Genomic DNA, 19,635 nt, shown 5'->3' on the forward strand with positions numbered 1-19,635 from the left:
CTTCTCTTCCTCTCCTCCCTTCCTCTTCTGCAGCTCCGGTCACATGGTGGTTCTCCACCTAAAAGATTACATGGCTGTCTCAACTCTTGCGAGACAAGGCTTCCTAGACATGTAGCCTCGCTCGTTCATGCGTCACACGGCCGTACCACGCCGTGGGTTACGCACATGGACTCTCCGCTTGCCTGCGGTGGGAGGCAGCTGCCGGCCGGCCGGCCTCTGATTCCTTCTTCTTTACCTTTCTCTGGCCTCTCCAGCTTCAGCCGCAGCAGCTCCTGTCCACTGCCCACAGCCAGCAAGCGCTCCGCCCGCCCCTTTTTGCCCCCACGCCGCGACGAGAGCGAGGTCAGGCAGAGACAACCCAGGCAAGACCGAGGCGGGTGCAGACAACAGCATCCTCAGGGGAGGAAGAGACACCTGTGCCCTCAGTGCAGCCTCTGGGAGACAAGGAGAATCAGTGACCATTATGATCGTAGATCATCCCCGGCCAAATCGCCTCCTTCCACAGCAGCTTCTGGAGATGCCACTTTTTCCCTGCACTGCAGCTAATGGCATCCACGTTAAGGCAGAATCAAGTGCATCCGAGGGCCAGCTTGCTGCCATCACAACAGGATGACCTGGGGAGACAGGCTGCAGGGGAGGTGCTGGAGCTGGAGGCAGCTGCGCGGGGCCAGCGGGGCCGGGGAAGGCTCAAGGGGAGCTCTGGCGAGTTGGGAAGGCACCCGGCGCCTGGAGGGGCGTCCGCCTCCTTCCCCTCTTCCCTCCCACCAGCTCCCGGGAGCTCCCCGGGGCTGCCCGCCGCAGCACGGGCCTTGAGGCTTCCCGTCCCGCCACCCCCGGCGGCCAGCGGCCAGCAGAGACTCCCGCACCAGCCGAAGGAGCGAGCTCGCCTCACCGCCGGCCTCGCCCCTCACCCGCCGCCATGCTGCTCTCGCGCACCGCGCATGCGCGAGCCGCCGCCGGCGCGCCGGAAGGTCCACGCCCGGCGCGCGACCGCCGCGCTGCGGGACCGCGCTTTGGCCGCGCGGCAGCAGCGCCCGCCGGGCGGCGCGTGCCCGGGGCGGCCCCGACGCTGCAGCCCCGCGCGTTGCGCGCCGAGCGCCCGCCGGCCCCGCGCCCCTGGGGCGGGAGGACACGCCCCCGGCGGGGCGGGAGCGGGGAAGGGGCCTTGGGGGGGGGGGGGGGGGGGGACGGGACGGGACGACACGACGGACGACAGGGATGGGGGGGGCGGGGGCGGGCAGAACAGCGGGGAGGAGACCCTCTGGGCCCCGGACTCTCCCCACCGGACAGCCCCGGCTGCAGCACCCGCAGGTCCCCGCTGGAGACAGAGCCAGGAGCCTCCGGCCGCAGGGCTGGCGCCGCCGGGCGAGCACGCTGAACGGCCGGCAGGCAAACCTGGGCAGGGGGAGCTGCCGAGCAGCACCAGACACAACACGGCAGCTCAAGAACAAAAATCCCAAGTTATGTCTCAGCATATGAGAAAAGTAACACAGGAGAAAGCAGAAGAATTCAGTGAGAATGAGGGATAGGATAGCAGTTGAGCTAAAGGAGGTCAGCTCAAACTACAACACATCTGTTCAAAGCCAGAGCCATCGGTACGCTTAAAAAAAAATTTAAAAAAAAAAATCAATACTAAGACTCATCAATACAATTTTGAAAGCATTCTCAGCATAAAAGCAAACACCCTTGATAGTGCTGGAAAACGTCTCGTCCCTTTCTCACAGCACCCCTGGGGGGAGATACACCCCCCCCCCCCCCCCCCCCCGCCCGTGAGACCGCATGAAGACCTCGTACCATCCTCGGACTCACCATAACAGCTACAGCCCTTGCGCCACCGCCGCTGCTGCTGCATGTCTCGCTTGCTCAGTCAATAAATCTGCAGAGTGAAGTGTAAAACTCTAAATAAACATAACAAAGTCATGTTTAAAACGTTCTTTAAAGAAAGAACAAATCTCAGTCGTTCACTTTATACCGAAAAAGCACGTGGATGTTCATGTACATCCAACAAAAACGCTTACACTACCAAAGTATTTGATTTGATGTTTGCGTTAACTGCACTCACCCAGCTGCAAGCAGATACCATTAAATCACCTGTCTCCAAAATACACCGTTCCCATCCGACTGGGGGGTTTCTTGTGCATTACACCATTAGGAGGGACATCTGGGCAGCTGCACCGCCCAGGAGAGATGCCACCAAATGGCCAGGGAAATGCACCACCGAAAGCCAGACAGAAATAAAGTACTTTGGAGTGCTCCCTCCAAATATGGGGAAAACCACCCATAACATTCAGCAGCCTCTCTTTTTAAACACATAGAAGAAATACCGAATTGCTTAAACACCCTCTTCAATCGTACCCTGAAGCTCGCGGGCGGTTACAGTTTAAACAAGGCAAGTTCATTTGTATATTACACAACATGAACTGTTTGGGGTTTTTTCCTATCAGAAATGAAACTTATAAAAAATTAGTAAGATAAGAGATCCCCATACTATTTTACTTTGGGGGACACACACACACACGACACACACACGGACGGGACGATGACGGACAGGGATGACGACACAATGCAGAAATCAACTACCCAGTTCTGCAATGCTTAAGGCTACCAAACAGGACTGGAAGATTTGCCAGAGAGAGGTGGGGGGAAAAAACCCACCAAACAAGCAAAAAAACCCCAAACAACAAAACAAAACAACACAACACAAAAAAAACCCCAACCCACGACCTTGATTGCTCTTAGTACAGATGTCAGTATCTCAGTCAGGTTTTCACGTACCCCTATGAGATATTTTAAACACTTAAGGACTGAAAAAGGAGAAAGCTTTTATCTGGAACACAGTCCATTTCTTCAGAACATCCAAACTCTGACACACAGTTTCTTTCCCCTTTCAGCACCACACGATTCTCACAGAATCGTTTCTCAGCAAGCACACAAAACAGAAAGCTACGCACGCTCTCAGGAAGAGCAAATAAACGGAGGGGAGTACACTTCACACAGGCACAACGTGCTCCAGAACAGATCTTATTTTGAGTGTTTCTGCTGAAGCACTTCCTATCAAAACTAGAGAAGGAGAGCTGGCACGTTCTTCACGTTCACTTTAAAGTCCGTACTACAAGTACCTGGGGAAAAATGCAGACGCACGGGGCAGATGTACCTTGTCCTTGCAGGCCACTCGGGATCCTCTGGGCCAGTCTTGTACCTCCAGGGCAGAAGAAAGGGTCACCATGGTGAAATGATGCCAGTTGATAGTCTGCTGAGAGAGGAAAAAAAAAAAAAACAAGCCACCTTTTAGCACAAAGCGGGCTAGGAATCAAAAGCTTCCTATTTCGGCGAAGGTTTGCAATGACTACAACCGAGTGGAGGAAAAAGCATTTTGCATCATCTTTGGTACAGCTGTTGAGACAGGCCACTAGAGATTTTGGTTTTCATAGAAAACTGGGTGCTTTCTGCCTTTTTTTTTTTTTTCTTTTTTTTCCTCCTTCTGACTCATTGGCAGCTTCAGTCTCACCAGAACTCCCTTCCTTAGATCGACACAGATAACTACGCACCTTTTCTCAAGCCTACACAGAGCCAGGGTTTCCTCACCCTAGACATCCCAAATCGAATACTATCCTTAAAATGTACAGCGACCCACCTGTCCTTGTCAACCGCCTCCTTGCAGAAACTGCCCCTTCACAGCTCGTCCCCGTCTCGGCGGATTGTCCTGCTGGAGGATGAAGTGCAGAAGATGCGTATCCCCACAGCATTTGTCTGTGAGGGTACATGTTCAGAAATACTCCGAATCTGTAAGACAGACAGGTGTCATTTCTGTGATTTCAATCATCAGAACTCAATTGTGAGGAAACAAACTAACGTTTAAATGAAGGGTCTGTACGCTACAGTCCTAGGAGAGGGGCAGGGGGGAGAAAGGCGTTACAAATTGGAAAAAAAAAAAAGGGCATGATTCGGAGCTCCCAATCATGACGGAGCGGTGGGGACAGTAACAAAAGCAAAGACAAACAGCAGCAACGTTAAGTGAAATCCAGCTTTAATTCTGATCACGTCTTTAAGAGACTCCCCAAGTCTATACCTCAGTCCTACGAAGGACTAGTTCTTTTTTTTGAAGGACAAGCTTTTTTTTTTTTAACACATAAAAGTCCCAGACTGAGGGCTCCACGGAATAGCATGTGGACTGAACCACAGGACAAGCAGTCATCAACACTCTAATGAAAAAACCAAATCGACTATAAACCAAGTTTAAACATCACTGTCCATCCTGTGTCTTTGGTTACATTTCTACCGGCATCTAGGTGCTCAAGAGTTCACTGTCCTCACACCACAGGTTACTGACAATGTACTCGGGCATCTAAAAATAAAAAGCCATCTCCACCCCACCCATAAAATCAGGGTGAACCACGAGAAGAGAAACTCTCAAGGCGGCAACAGGCAGCTCTGCACTTACCACGGAGGAAAGTCTGTTCCTCGGCCCGGAAAAAAAAACCACTCTCGACTCCCAAGAGACCTCCCGGGGAACGAACCGTGCTCCATTAACGGCGTTTTGTCTCCAGCTTCTCTGCCCCGGGCTTGGGTGGGGAGGGGCGGCGGGGCCCTTCCACTCGCCCTGGCCCCTCCGCGCTCCCCCAGCCCCACGTGGGCCATCGCCCAAGCACCGACCGCATCCGCCCGCGCGGGATCTCCCTCGTGGGACGCGGAACGCGACGCCGGGAAGAGGCGGCGGAACAGGAACCTCTTGGTCAGGTCGCCCGGCCAGCGGCGAGAAGACCGAGCAAGGTTCTGCCCGAGGGGCCGGGCAGGGCCCCCTGGAGCCCCAGCCGGCCCCTTTCCGTCCCCTTTGCCCGGCACCGAGCAGGCCCCGCCGCCCCGCCCCAGACACCGGCGAGCACCGCCCGGCCCGCTCCGGCGCACCGGCAGGGCAGCCCGGCAGCGCCGCGCCCCGGGACCGCCGCTCCCGCCGTGTCGCGAGAGGCGCCTGCCCGGCTTCCGGCCCTGCGGGGACATCGCCCTCCCCACCCTCCCCCCCACGGCGCGGCTCCCCCCCGCTCCTTCCCACACGGCGCGGCTCCGCCCGCAGCCCCCCCCCGCTCCGCGCCTCCGACACGGGCCCCGCCGGCCTGGCCGCCCGCCTCACGGCTTTCCCCGGGACCCACCGGTCGATCGCCCGCTCCCCACTCACCCGCTCCCCCGGCGGAGCCCGAGCCAGAAGAGCCCCAGCCGCAGCCCCAGCCCCGCAACGTTCGGTGACCGCGCCGCTCCTGCCGCGACTCGCACTGCCGGGCGGTGCACCGGAGAGTGCAGGAAGCCACGCGCCCCGGAGGGGCGGGGAGAGAGGCGGAAGTGACGCTTCCGGCGGCGCGACAGGATGCAGGAACACGCGCCCACCAGGACGGGGGGATGCGGCAAAGCGCGCCCCCTGCCGGGCGGGGGGAGCATGGAAGACACACCCCTGGGCGGGCGGGAGCACCGCTGGGCAGCGCCAAAGCACGCGCACCAGGGGCGGGAGAAGGGAGCGGGACGGCACCTCCGGGCCGCCGCCGACCAGGAGACCCCGCGCACCCGCCGAAAGGGATGACTCGCTCGCCTCACCGGTGGCCTCGGCCCTCCCCCGGCGCGCCGCCGTGCTGCTGCCGGGCACGCGTTTGCCCGGCACGCGCTTGCCCCGCCCACCACCGACGCGCCGGAGGGGCCGGAGCCGGCGCGCGAACGGGCAGAGGGCGAGGGGCAGAACGGCAGCGCCGGCCCCGCGCCCGCGGAGCGGCAGCGGGGCTGCCTTACCGGGAGGCAGCAGACGGCGCCAGGCAGCCCCCGCGGTCTCGCATGGCCGCTGCGGGCGAACGGCAGCGTGGAAACAGCGAGCGACACCGCGCATGCGCGGGTCGGGGCTGCAGTACCTGCCCTTGGCCGCATGGTGGCAGCAGAGCGCCGCAAAGCGAACTGAAACGCGCAGAAAGCCCATTTAAGAAGCGCGGGCTCTGAGGAAATCCGGGGGCGATGGACAGAAAAGGCAGCGAACGTGCCCCTCCAGCCCGTGTCCGGGGCTACACGGCAACAGCTGCCCTGTCCCCCGATGACCCCTCACTAGCCAGGGAGGGGCGTCGAGAAAAGGGGAGGAGACCTGCGGGTCGAAGTGAAATCGGGTTTAACGAGACAGCACCACTACCAACAGAGGCATGCAAAGTTACACTGGGCCAAATGAACGTGCAGCAGCCACGATCGACAGGAGAGGGGTCCTCGGGAGCAAGGAGAAGCAGGGAAAGGAGAGAGCCCTGCAGGAGCCCCGCGGGAGATCCCCTTCCTCAGCAAACCTTCCCGCTTTATACTGAGCATGACACAATGGTCCGGGCTACACCTGTAGCTGACTCAAACTGCTAACAGCCTGCTGAGCATTGCTGGGCTGTGATTCTGGACCAGCCAAACCGTGACAGTGAAACACAGACAAGCAAGTCTGTAGACAGAAACTTTTAAAAGTGATGGGGATTAAGGAAATAAGGGAAAAAAATAAAAATAGTAATGGAGAAGTAGAAAGAAAAATCTATAAAGCAAAGGCACTGAAGAAAAAGAAAAAGTTAAAACTTAAGATATCAAAAAGCAAAGAGTAGATGTAGAAAATACAGTGTAAGCAATAGGGATTAGGGAAATAAAGGGGAAAGATATAAAAATACAGAAAGTGACAGCCAACAAAAATGGAGACAGAGAAAGAAAAATTTAAAAGGATGGTGGTAAGGAAAGATAAGGCATAATTAAAAAATAAAGACAGGATGTGGGATAAAAGTAGATAGAAATCTTTAAGAGCAACAGGGTACAAGAAACAGAAATAATTTAAAAATAGGGTTGGGGAGGTGGATAGAAGAAAATTGAGGAAGAATTTTTTTTTTTTTTTAAGTGAGAGCATACAGGACAGAGAGAGGAATTAAAAAAGGAGGGACAGGGTGCCAGAGGGAGGGAAAATGAGAAAGAGAAATTGCAATGCAGTGAGGCACAAGAAACACGGGAAAGCATTAAGAAATTGGGAGAGGGAGCCAGAAAATGGGACACCATGAACAAGAGAGGGATGGAGAGGGGGACAAGGGTGTAGAGAGGAGAGCTGAGAGATTGCACCAGAAAATAGGGACTGAGAGACAAATGGGAGAGATGGGGAGTGAGGCAGAAGGGACTGACGAGACAGAGGCAAAACAAGGGCCAGGGACAAATTCTAAAGCAACAGGGGAAAAGAAACATAGGCAAGAAATTAAAAATAGAAACAGGGAGCCAAATAGAAACACATGTAGAACAAATATTTCAAAAAGCGATGGAGTACGGGAAACACAGGCAAGAAATAACACATGGGGGCAGGGTGACAGATGGAAGAAGCAAAACTGAAGAAGTGGTTGGGTAGAGGACACAGAGGGAAGAATTAAGAACTAGAGACAGGGAGATGGACAGAGGGAAAAGCAGAAAGAATATTTTAAATGTGAAAGGGTACAAGAATTAAAAGAATAGGTATATGGACCTGCGTAAAGGGATGCAGGCAAAAATGTGAAAAACAACAGGAGACGAGAAACATAGGCAAGAAATTAAAATTAGGTCAGGGAGGGGGAGAGCAAGAGAGAGGTTGCAAGAAAATTTAAAAAGCGACTGGGTTCAAGAGACTTAAGTGAGAAGTTAAAAGACAGGAACGGAGAGGTAGAAACTTTCAAAAGCGATGGGGTACAAGAAACATGCAAGAAGGAAAAAACAGGAACAGAGAGCCCAGTAGAAGCAAACTGCCATGGGTTGACCTTGGCTGGCTGTTGAGTGCCCACCAAGGTGCTCCATCACTTCCTTTCCTCAACCAGAGGAAGAAAATACAACAAAAGCGCCAGTGGAAACCCACCACACTTCCCACAATCAACAGGGACCTGGATAAATGGAGGCAGGGAGAGAGGGAGACCTAGAAATGCCCTTTTCACAAGCAAAAGAAACTTTACAGCAAACTGAAGTCACATCCACTTCCTGTCACCCCAGTTTTGGCAGGAGAGCATAAAGGACCTTTAATCCTCAGTAGTCCCAGAGTTTCAGGAGCTTGCCCAATGATTGCTGGAAAGTCAGTGTCATAGGGAAGACCAGAGCCCCATTGCTAGTCCCTGCTCTGACTGGTCTGCTAACATGAATGAAAAGAGACTCAAGCAACTAAAACAGTTCATAAAATAAAACCAACTTAGAAAGATGTCCAAAGAGGAACAAATCTGAAGTAAGGAAAATCCGACAGTGAAGCACTTATCATATGCAGCTGTAGTGCACAGTTGATTTTAAGGACTCCAGAATTAGGACTGCAGTGTGCTGTGTTGATCAGCATGCGACACACTGGCAAATCACATTGAGTGCACTAGAAATCTTTTTGCATGTGCACTTGCCTTTTGGTAATAATCATATTTCACACAATAAGTGCAAAGCCTTTGGTCTTTTGCACGTGCATTGATGTGGCTTGTGCTTGCTTTGGTACTGCACGCCTGTTTCTTGTGTCATGCTGAAGTACAGCAAAACACTCGAGTATCTTTTTTAAGAACAAAGCCAATCAGATGCAAATTTGGACACAGGCATATGCATCTTTTTGAGTCAGAGTTAAGCAGACGTGTATGCTTTTCAGTGATGCAGTTATTCCCTCTGCTTTGCCTGATGCCATGAAGCTGCCTGCTTAATCCAGCGCTTTTATAAACTGTATTTTTCAGCTCCACTTTGACACCACCAGTCATTATAATCTGTTTTAAACATGTATGCTGATTAATCCAAGGTGTCTTGTTTGCAGCAACCTAGAACTTTGAATCTTATTCTCTAACTTAATCTCCTCATTAATTTTGAGGCTTAATTTTGGAATACAAATGACAGTGAGCAGGAGTGAGCCATGGAAGATGCCAGGCACTGCTTGCTGGCATAGGAAATGGTCTCCCAGTGGAAGCCTTGAGCCATCTTGCAGGTTGCTGCTTAGACTCTGGTAGCCTGGTACCTGTCAGAGGAAGGGGAAAGAAGCACATCCTAACAGCTGGACATGTATCCTGGTGGTCTGTCATAGTCATCAAGATTCCAAGCCTAAACCTGGGAATGTGCCGAGAGCTGATGGGTTAAGCTGGTGGTTAGGATGGCATGCTGCCTTATGAATGGTGCCAGTGTTACAAGTACTTCTTTTATTATAGGAGTACTGAGAGTTCCCAGTTATGCTGGATGCTGCCCAGTAATTCATGGGGTAAAAAATAGTCCACGACCAAAACAGCTGACCACGATATTCAGCAAGACAGTCAATGGAAGGTGCTTTACTTGAGGGGATGTTATTAGCTGTATTCTGCATATAGGTGAACTGAGGTAGAGGAGGGATGAAAATTACTAGTGCAGGGAGGATGTCTCTGACAGAATGGTTGAAGCGATTCAGGCTACAGCATGAAGCAGTTATGCCTGTAGTTTTTGAAGTGTCTGGCCTGGCATAAAAAAATAGGAAAACTGCTGTCTTGAAAATGAATCCGAAAGAAACATTTCCCATCCTTAATCCATTACACCTCTACATCCAGTCTGTACACTGCATTTTGGACTCCTTTGGAACCAAATCTTGCGGGTGGTTGTTGTTAGTATGAAAGGATACTTTCTGTAATAAATTCCAAGACTGCTTCTTGCTGGAAAAGCCTGATGTGGCATCCTGTACACCACTGGCAAATCTCCTACTGACTTGGCCAGCAGGATCTCACCTGAGCCATTTTTACAAAGCACAGCATCTGGCATTGAGCAGAAGCTGGTTGATTGTTTTATTTTTTTAGCTAGTTTCCCAGTCCACTCTGGAAAAAGACCAGCCTATCAGAATCGGCAGAGGACAAGGGTATGTTAGGATGGGGCTTGGCAGAGAAAAAATGGGCAAAACATGCTGCCATGTGACCTACTGCTTGCCAGGAAAATTGATTCTCTCCCTTCCCAGAGCTCTCCCAGCTGGGATGCCAGGGAGAGGAATAGCAATGGTTTTGGCATATAAATTGCAGTGAGCACTAGGATAAGCTGAGGAAGGACTGGCATCATTTGAAGCGTGCACGTTTGTCAGAGGAATAGAAACCATAATGTTCCTCCATCGCAGATCCAATGCATCCTTGCTACAAAATTGGCTGGCTCATGAACAAACTGCCCCCGACAGCCGTAACCTCTTACTTGTCAGTACGAAATGCACACGCATGCCGCCATTCAGTTTAAACCTTAGAGAAATCTTTTGCTAAGGGCCAATTGCCAGAAGGGACAGAATTTGTGACATACTTGCTCTGGACTGAAACTCTTAAACAGTAAACACTCGTGCAGTAAACCTTTCTATGGGAGTCTTCTCTAAAAGAAGGCATTTTGCAGGTAATTGGGAAATGGAGAGTCAGCAAGAGGATGAGCAAATACCTGCTGCAAAAAAAAGCCTGCCACATTTTTCCTCTAAAAATTCCAAGTGTTCCCACATGCTTGCCACCTGGCTGTCTGTGAAGGTCATCTGTTTGCAGGAAGACAACAGACTCTGTGGGAATCAGGTATGTGTTGGCTCCTCTCTGAGCTTCCCTATTTGCCAGTCCTTGTCAGACTACCATTTGCTGAGGTGAAATGTCAGTATCTGCAAAATTCAGTCATTAATGTTGCAGAAGTAGGAGCCCTGAACTGAGTCCTCTTTGAGGTCAGACACTGTGCTTCTGCTCTGCCCCAGCAATGGCAGGAAACCAATGACTCAATACTCTCAGGAGTTTCCTCACCAGAGGGAAGCAACACAGACTGACCTGTCAGTCTGTGCACAAAAAACAGAGACAGCTTTACTTTCAGCTTTTAGCTAGAGATAGTGCTTTCTTGCCAAGCGGAAAAGGTACAGTATGAGAAGTGGTTACACATCTGCAGGCAACACTAAATTTATTCTCACAGCCCAGTTTAAGAGTAAGTGGAGTGTAGATGGGATAGACCCAGGCATACTGAAACTCCAGGTGCTCATACAACACCACAAATCACACATATCCATTCTTCCTACTGCGTGCTCTTCAGTCCTTCATTTCAGCTTCTATTCTCACTTCTTTGCTCCTTAGTTGCTTTCAGTACAGAGACCCTGAGGATCCTGCTTTATTCTCACTCCTCTTTTGGCAGTGGCAGAAGAGAGCGGTAGTGGAGAGATATAGTCTTAGTCTCGTCACGAGCAGAATTTTGGCTGGCAGGAGTACGGAGGTTGCCAGTACCAGAACTGTCCAGCATCTTTCACAGCAAGCCCTTTAGACTCTTTTGATGGCAGAGAACAAGGCCTTCGATTACTTTACAGAATTTAAGGTATGTTTTTCAAGCTGTTGAGGAGAGAAGGGGGAAGGGAGAGGCAGACTTGACCTGGGAAGCAATGTACCATAGGAGATAAATGGCCCTGCTCCAGCCAGATAAAGCGCACAAGTAACTATGTGAGAAGAAAAGATAGAAAGAGACATGGAAATCATATGTGGCTGGGGCTGGTGACAGCATTGTTCTCTGACACCTTGCTGAAAGCAGCATTCCCACAGGGAAAACATTTTCCACCCCAGTGGGTACCTATGAGAGAATACAGCAGTTGTGTCTCACTGCCTTTCTGGAAGGAAAGCATCTCTTCTTAGATTTTTTTTTTTCCCTGTCAAAGCAGAGACAGCTTCCCTGCTGGCATTGATCCCTGCTGCCCTATTGGTTTATGAAGCTTTGCCAGCGTGAGAAGAGCTATGTCTGCCATTGGAAGTTACTGCGCAATAAGGTATGATACAAATTTGCTGTGCACTAATTAATCAGCATGCTTTGTGAAGAGTGAGACTGAGGAACTGATTCCATTCAAGGGTAGTCTTACTGCATGCCAAGAACCAGACTAGCCACACACTGCTGCCCAGTGAGAGTGGTCTTCTTCCTTTCCAGTCGCCACTCTCAGTGTCACTCTCAGTGCTACCAGTTCTTTCCTGCTCTGTCCGTTGCTGACTGAGCTTACTAGCCCAGAAGAGGGCAAATCCATTTCTTTTTTGCTTGGACTGGTTTTCTGTTGGGTTGAATGATTGAATTGCCTCATGAAGTGTTCTGATGAACCCAGAAATGGCATGACACAAACAGTGGGAGTGAGGATGGTAACAGGAGACTTGGCTTTCCGTCTTGGCCACAGTGTACCATTAGATTAGATCAACCATATCATCTCTCTTAACCCCATGAGTGTCTGTATAAGGAACAGGTGTAGCATATGCCGTATGCTGCACATTCATGACCTCCCTCACTCTGAATGAACTTCCTTTTAGATGGGAGTTCCTTCCTTCGAGAAGGGTGTGCTTTTCTGGTCAAATTGCAGAAGAGGATCTTTTTTTGATTACTCCTAGGTGCATTCACATTAAATTTCCGTCTTTTTCATTGTCTCCTCTGTGTTGTCGTGTACTTCAAAGGGGATGGAGGAGAAAGGCTGCTATATTGTGTCTGTTCTTCAAAGGGATAAGATCCATTATCCTTTTCTCACTTGTGTTGGCAACCAGCCAGAGTCTTAGTCTCCTGAAAACACGGGCACTGTATGCGAGTTTTATGCTGGTCCCTAAAGGCCAAGGGAGTGTGTCCTTTAGAAGACTGCTCTTAACAAATCCGTAAGCAGAGGAGTCTGACTTTGTGGACAGTAATAGGGGCATCAGCAGAGGTAAAGCTCTATCAGTAAATGATACTATAACCCAGGAGAACTTTCCAGTTGCTCCAGAGTTTCTCAAGGCCTTGAACCCTAACATGCACTTTGCCAGTTTGAGCCCTAAAAGAGAAGGAAAAAAAAACTGGCCAGTTTTACGCCGGAACAGGAGAAGCGAGTTGCCTTGTGTGTGATGGCAGTAACCAATGAGGAAATGATCAGTATGTATCTTTTCACTGAAGAAAGAGGTTTTGCAGTCTTAGAGTATGGCTTTCCAAGTTGTCCCTGTCTTGCAGACCCATCTTTCCACCTCACATGGTCTCTCTTTCTCTTGCCTGAGAGCATTGCTCTAAGTTCCTCCTTAATTCAAAGGCATTTTGATGACCAAAAAGGACACGGAAGATGTATATGGGCAAGGAGCACTTGGAATCCTTGAATCAATGTATTGTGTCTCATTGTTTTCATTACTGTCTCAATTTTGCTTTTCCAATTGGGAAGGAAGAGACAGAATGGAAAGGTAAAAATAAAATGTGTGTTGGGAAAGGGAGCTGTTGATCCCATGGGTTACTCAGAGTGCACAGCTTTGCCCTAAACCTCATTGTTATCTGGGCCGCAGGCCAAATGTTTGGCTGAAAAAAATATGCATAGTTCCAAAACACTGTGTTAATTTATGTCCTCTATTACAATACCACTGAGTAAGAGCATAATTCTTTTTAGTAAACATCTGATAGCATGATAAATACAGTCATCTTTTCAGAGAAGCTACCCTAGCTCCGGCCGTGGTATTTATCAGAGCAAGCAAGAACAGCCAAACAATTTTGCATGTCTGGTTTTCTTCTTGAGCCTGTCTCCTCTTTAGGTCAAATCACATCTTACCCAGGAAGGTTTGGATGGATACCAAAAAATAACTCCTAATTTACCTTATGTAATGTCATTACCAAAATTCAGCATTTCTTAAAAACTGAAAGATGGAATCCAGGTTATGCTGTCTTTAGGTGTCTTTCCGCTCTTATACTTGCAATGCATTTAATCTCTCGAGCCTTACAGGCCTTTAGATGCAGCTGTCCAGGTGAAAAACAAGGGCAGTGACCCACGAGTTTTATAAAAACATGAAGGTAGAAGTTCTTAGTATGACAGTCCTCCGCTTCTTTCCTTCCCTTCAAAATATTTCAGAAGGGCAGAAACTATATTTGGCTTAAATTTTACTGAGGAGCTGCCTCCAAGTCCTATTTTCAAGCAATGAACGGATGTCCCTTCTTCACACAGGGTTGAAGTATAACGGTAGAATATCTCTCCTAGGTAGCAGAAAGACTGCTTTTTCTGCAGTCGAGTTTGCCAGATTGTTGCAGGTGACTGAAGAAAAGCTGGAGGTGATATCCCCTACCACTGAAACAGAAGAATCCTGAAGGGGACATCTGTCCACCACGTTTGATACCTACATGCTGATTCTCTTCTCATTCAGCTTTATACAGCCACAATTCCACTGAGCACATCGAATTAGTCTAGATTTACACCACAGATAAACAGAACCTGGATCAGATCTTTGGAACTAGACTGTTAACAGGCATAAGAACCCATGACTTTAAATCCTCTATATTACTGTGCTAAGCCTGTTTACCCTCTAGTTCAGTAGTCACAGTGAACGCAGTTGTAGTTTATGTCCTTAACAATTATGTTAGGAGGAGGAGGCAGCAAGATCTATGCTTCATCTCAGGACCAGCTTGCAGTAACCTGAGTAAATGGGAGTCATTAGAGTTACTCCAGTTTTAATTACAGTGGTGCACCTGCACAGAGAACGTGGCCCATGCTGGAAGGAACAAACTAGCTTTGCTCAAATCCTTTTGCAACTAAAGGGAAGAACCACGAGAAAATCACAGGCAATTGCTGTATGCAGCATTGCCACAGACTTCTTAGGGGGAGCTCCATGGAGGTATGCTAGCATCTGTGTGCGTAGAGCCCCTTTGAGAAAAGGCAGGCAGCTCAAGCATTTCTGGGTCCTATCCTATGAGAAGCCATGCGTCAGACTGTGTAACAGGGCCATGCATGTGTATGCCAATGCCTTGCAGCAGGGAACAGTCAATGGCTGCATCCAGAGACAGGATGCCTTTCAGTTGGGCTCCTTCAAATTAAAGACCTACTTAAACGGCACGCCTTCTCTGGCTACTCCTCAGCACAGATGCAGTTAGGCCGGTGTCCCTTCAACTACACTGGCCTTTGGGCAACAATGCTGAGCACATAACTCACTACAGGCCATCACTCCTCTCTCCTCGGTTGGCCTGGGCTGTAACTGTAGAAAGTAAACATCTTCCAGATGTTTACACCAAGTGAACATTTAGATCAGATCCAAAGTGTTAAAAAATTCCCTCAGTGATTTTGGAGTGAGACCCTCATTCAATGTAGCCGGTCCTTTGCGGCTTTACCACTTCATGTATATTTAAGAAGTGACCCATTAAATCTCCAAAGAAAGCACCCCCAATATATTCTTGTTCTGTCACCATTTGCCATTGAAATACATCTTTCAGCATACTCTTTAAATGCATTCTGGCAAAATGATACTATAGTTACGCGCGTATTTTTAACACCACAGTGCTATTAAAATACCATGAAAAGCAGTTTACTATGCAGTGGACGTAATCCGTGAACACTCAAGACTAAAAGAAAACTTTTTCTTTCCCAAATCTGAAGCTCAAATGCGCATGTTAAAGGGAACCTCTGGATCATTCAGAACTTGCCAACTAATATTAGCTTATATTTATTTTTGGTGCATTTTATGCCAGTGATTGAGTAATCACCTGTTTTATCACATTCCATATATGCTAGCAAATAATTCGAAACAATGTAAAGCCAAATGCTTGGATATAAATTTGCTTACTGTGTTTACAGGAGTGGGTTCAATTGTTTGGATGAAGTTTAATTTGGATGATCTTGTGGCCTGTTTGATGTGCCAAATTTTCACTCTCAAACCACAGGGAAAACAATTTAGACCTTAGCACTAGAAATTGAACTATTGTACTCTAGTATTTTTGTACTAGAGCACTGGGTTGGTGTCAGAGATTTGAACCACTGGGAAAAAAAAATTATGGCAATGGATCAGTGCAGATCTGCCAGAACAGCTACACAGGTTTTTACAAAAACACACACACACATATATAAAACCATTGGCATTGAGCTTTAGTGTGAAGTAAAGCTTGGAACATTTAATGGGTTATGTAATACGGTGTTATTTCCTGTCCCCATCAAATAAGACAGACTTCTTTCTTTGCTTTTCCTTTTACCATCTTATCAGGAATCTTAATAGACTTGCGGAAGCGTTTCTATTCTCTGCTTAGAAACACATGTCCCGACGTAGAGCCCAACGCACGTCCCGACGTAGAGCCGAAAGTTAGCTAACTACAGACGTAGAGCCCAACGCACGTCCCGACGTAGAGCCCAACGCACGTCCCGACGTAGAGCCCAACGCACGTCCCGACGTAGAGCTGAAAGTAAGCTAAATCCCGACGTAGAGCCCAACGCACGTCCCGACGTAGAGCCCAACGCACGTCCCGACGTAGAGCCCAACACACGTCCCGACATAGAGCTCAAAGTAAGCTAAATCCTGATGTAGAGCCCAACACACGTCTAGACGTAGAGCCCAACACACGTCCCAACGTAGAGCCCAACACACGTCCCGACGTGGAGCCCAACACACGTCCCGACGTAGAGCTGAAAGGAAGCTAAATCTTGATGTAGAGCCCAACACACTTCCCGACGTAGAGCCCAACACACTTCCCGACGTAGAGCCCAACACACGTCCCGACGTAGAGCCCAACACACGTCCCTACGTAGAACCCAACCCACGTCCCAACGTAGAGCAGAAAGTAAGCTAAATCCTGATGTAGAGCCCAACACAAGTCCCGAAGTAGAGCCCAACACACGTCCCGACGTAGAGCCCAACACACGTCCCTACGTGGAACCGAACCCACGTCCCAACGTAGAGTAGAAAGTAAGCTAAATCGTGATGTAGAGCCCAACACAAGTCCCGAAGTAGAGCCCAACACACGTCCCGACGTAGAGCCCAACACACGTCCCGACGTAGAGCTGAAAGGAAGCTAAATCCTGAAGTAGAGCCCAACAGACTTCCCGACGTAGAGCCCAACACACTTCCCGACGTAGAGCCCAACACACTTCCCGACGTAGAGCCCAACACACGTCCCGACGTAGAGCCCAACACACGTCCCTACGTAGAACCCAACCCACGTCCCGACGTAGAGCAGAAAGTAAGCTAAATCCTGATGTAGAGCCCAACACAAGTCCCGAAGTAGAGCCCAACACACGTCCCGACGTAGAGCCCAACACACGTCCCTACGTGGAACCGAACCCACGTCCCGACGTAGAGCAGAAAGTAAGCTAAATCGTGATGTAGAGCCCCACACACGTCCCGACGTATAGCCCAACACATGTCCCGACGTAGAGCCCAACACACGTCCCGACGTAGAGCCCAACACACGTCCCGACGTAGAGATGAAAGTTAGCTAACTACAGACATAGAGCCCAACACACGTTCCGACGTAGAGCCCAACACACGTCCCGACATGGAGCCCAACACACGTCCCGACGTAGAGCTGAATGTATGCTAAACCACCACGTAGAGCCCAACAAACGTCCCGACGTAGAGCCCGACAGACGTCCCAACGTAGAGCTCAACACACGTCCCGACGCAGAGCCCAACACACGTCCCGACGTAGCGCTGAATGTAAGCTAAACCCCGACGTAGACCCCAGCACACGTCCCGACGTAGAGCCCAGCACACGTCCCGACGTAGAGCCCAGCACACGTCCCGACGTAGAGCTGAAAGTATGCTAAATCCTGATGTAGAGCCCAACACATGTCCCGACGTATAGCCCAACACACGTCCCGACGTAGAGCCCAACACATGTCCCGACGTAGAGCCCAACACACGTCCCGACGTAGAGCTGAAAGTAAGCTAAATCCTGATGTAGAGCCCAACACACGTCCCGACGTAGAGCCCAACACACGTCCCGACGTAGAGCCCAACACACGTCTCGACGTAGAGCCCAACACACGTCCCGAGGTAGAGCCCAACGCACGTCCCGACGTGGAGCCCAACACACGTCCCGACGTAGAGCCCAACACACTTCCCGACGTAGAGCCCAACACACGTCCCGACGTAGAGCTGAAAGTAAGCTAAATCCTGATGTAGAGCCCAACACACGTCCCGACGTAGAGCCCAACACACGTCCCGACGTAGAGCTGAAAGTAAGCTAAATCCTGATGTGGAGCCCAACACATGTCCCGACTTAGAGCCCAACACACTTCCCGATGTAGAGCCCAACACACTTCCCGACGTAGAGCCCAACACACTTCCCGACGTAGAGCCCAACACACGTCCCGACGTAGAGCCGAAAGTAAGCTAAATCCTGATATAGAGCCCAACACACGTCCCGACGGAGAGCCCAACGCACGTCCCGACGTAGAGACCAACGCACGTCCCGACGTAGAGCCCAACGCACGTCCCGACGTAGAGTTGAAATTTAGCTAACTACAGACGCAGAGCCCGATACACGTCCCGACGTAGAGCCCAACACACGTCCCGACGTAGAGCCCAACACACGTCCCGAGGTAGAGCCCAACGCACGTCCCGACGTGGAGCCCAACACACGTCCCGACGTAGAGCCCAACACACGTCCCGACGTAGAGCTGAAAGGAAGCTAAATCCTGATGTAGAGCCCAACACACGTCGCGACGTAGAGCCAAACACACGTCCCGACGTAGAGCCCAACACACGTCCCGACGTAGAGCCCAACACAAGTCCCGACGTAGAGATGAAAGTTAGCTAACTACAGACATAGAGCCCAACACACGTCCCGACATGGAGCCCAACACACGTCCCGACATGGAGCCCAACACACGTCCCGACGTGGAGCCCAACACACGTCCCGACGTAGAGCTGAATGTATGCTAAACCCCCACGTAGAGCCCAACAAACGTCCCGACGTAGAGCCCAACACACGTCCCGACGTAGAGCCCAACACACGTCCCGACGTAGAGATGAAAGTTAGCTAACTACAGACATAGAGCCCAACACACGTTCCGACGTAGAGCCCAACACACGTCCCGACATGGAGCCCAACACACGTCCCGACGTGGAGCCCAACACACGTCCCGACGTAGAGCTGAATGTATGCTAAACCCCCACATAGAGCCCAACAAACGTCCCGACGTAGAGCCCAACAGACGTCCCAACGTAGAGCTCAACACACGTCCCGACGCAGAGCCCAACACACGTCCCGACGTAGAACCCAACCCACGTCCCGACGTAGAGCCCAACCCACGTCCCGACGTAGAGCCCAACCCACGTCCCGACGTAGAGCCCAACCCACGTCCTGACGTAGAGCCCAACACACGTCCCGACGTAGAGGCCAACACAAGTCCCGACGTAGAGCCCAACAAACGTCCCGACGTAGAGCCCAACACACGTCCCAACGTAGAGCCCAACAGACGTCCCGACGTAGAGCCAAACACACGTCCCCACGTAGAGCTGAAAGTAAGCTAAATCCTGATGTAGAGCCCAACAAACGTCCTGACTTAGAGCCCAACACTCGCCCAGACGTAGAGCTGAAAGTAAGCTAAATCCTGATGTAGAGCCCAACACACGTCCCAACGTAGAGCCCAACACATGTCCCGACGTAGAGCTGAAAGTAAGCTAAATCCTGATGTAGAGCCCAACACACGTCCCAACGTAGAGCCCAACACACGTCCAGAAGTAGAGCTGAAAGTACGCTAAATCCTGATGTAGAGCCCAACATACGTCTCGACGTAGAGCCCAACACACAGTGCAACGTAGAACCCAACAGAAGTCCCGACGTGGAGCCCAGCACACGTCCCGACGTAGACCCGAACTCACGTCCCGACGTAGACCTGAAAGTAAGCTGAACCCTGATGTAGAGCCCAACATACGTCTCGACGTAGAGCCCAACACACGTCGCGACGTAGAGCCCAACACACGTCCCGACATAGAGCCCAACACACGTCCCGACGTA

The sequence above is a fragment of the Leptosomus discolor genome, chromosome 16 (assembly GCF_034619465.1).
Source record: "Leptosomus discolor isolate bLepDis1 chromosome 16, bLepDis1.hap2, whole genome shotgun sequence".
Classification (NCBI taxonomy): domain Eukaryota; kingdom Metazoa; phylum Chordata; class Aves; order Leptosomiformes; family Leptosomidae; genus Leptosomus; species Leptosomus discolor.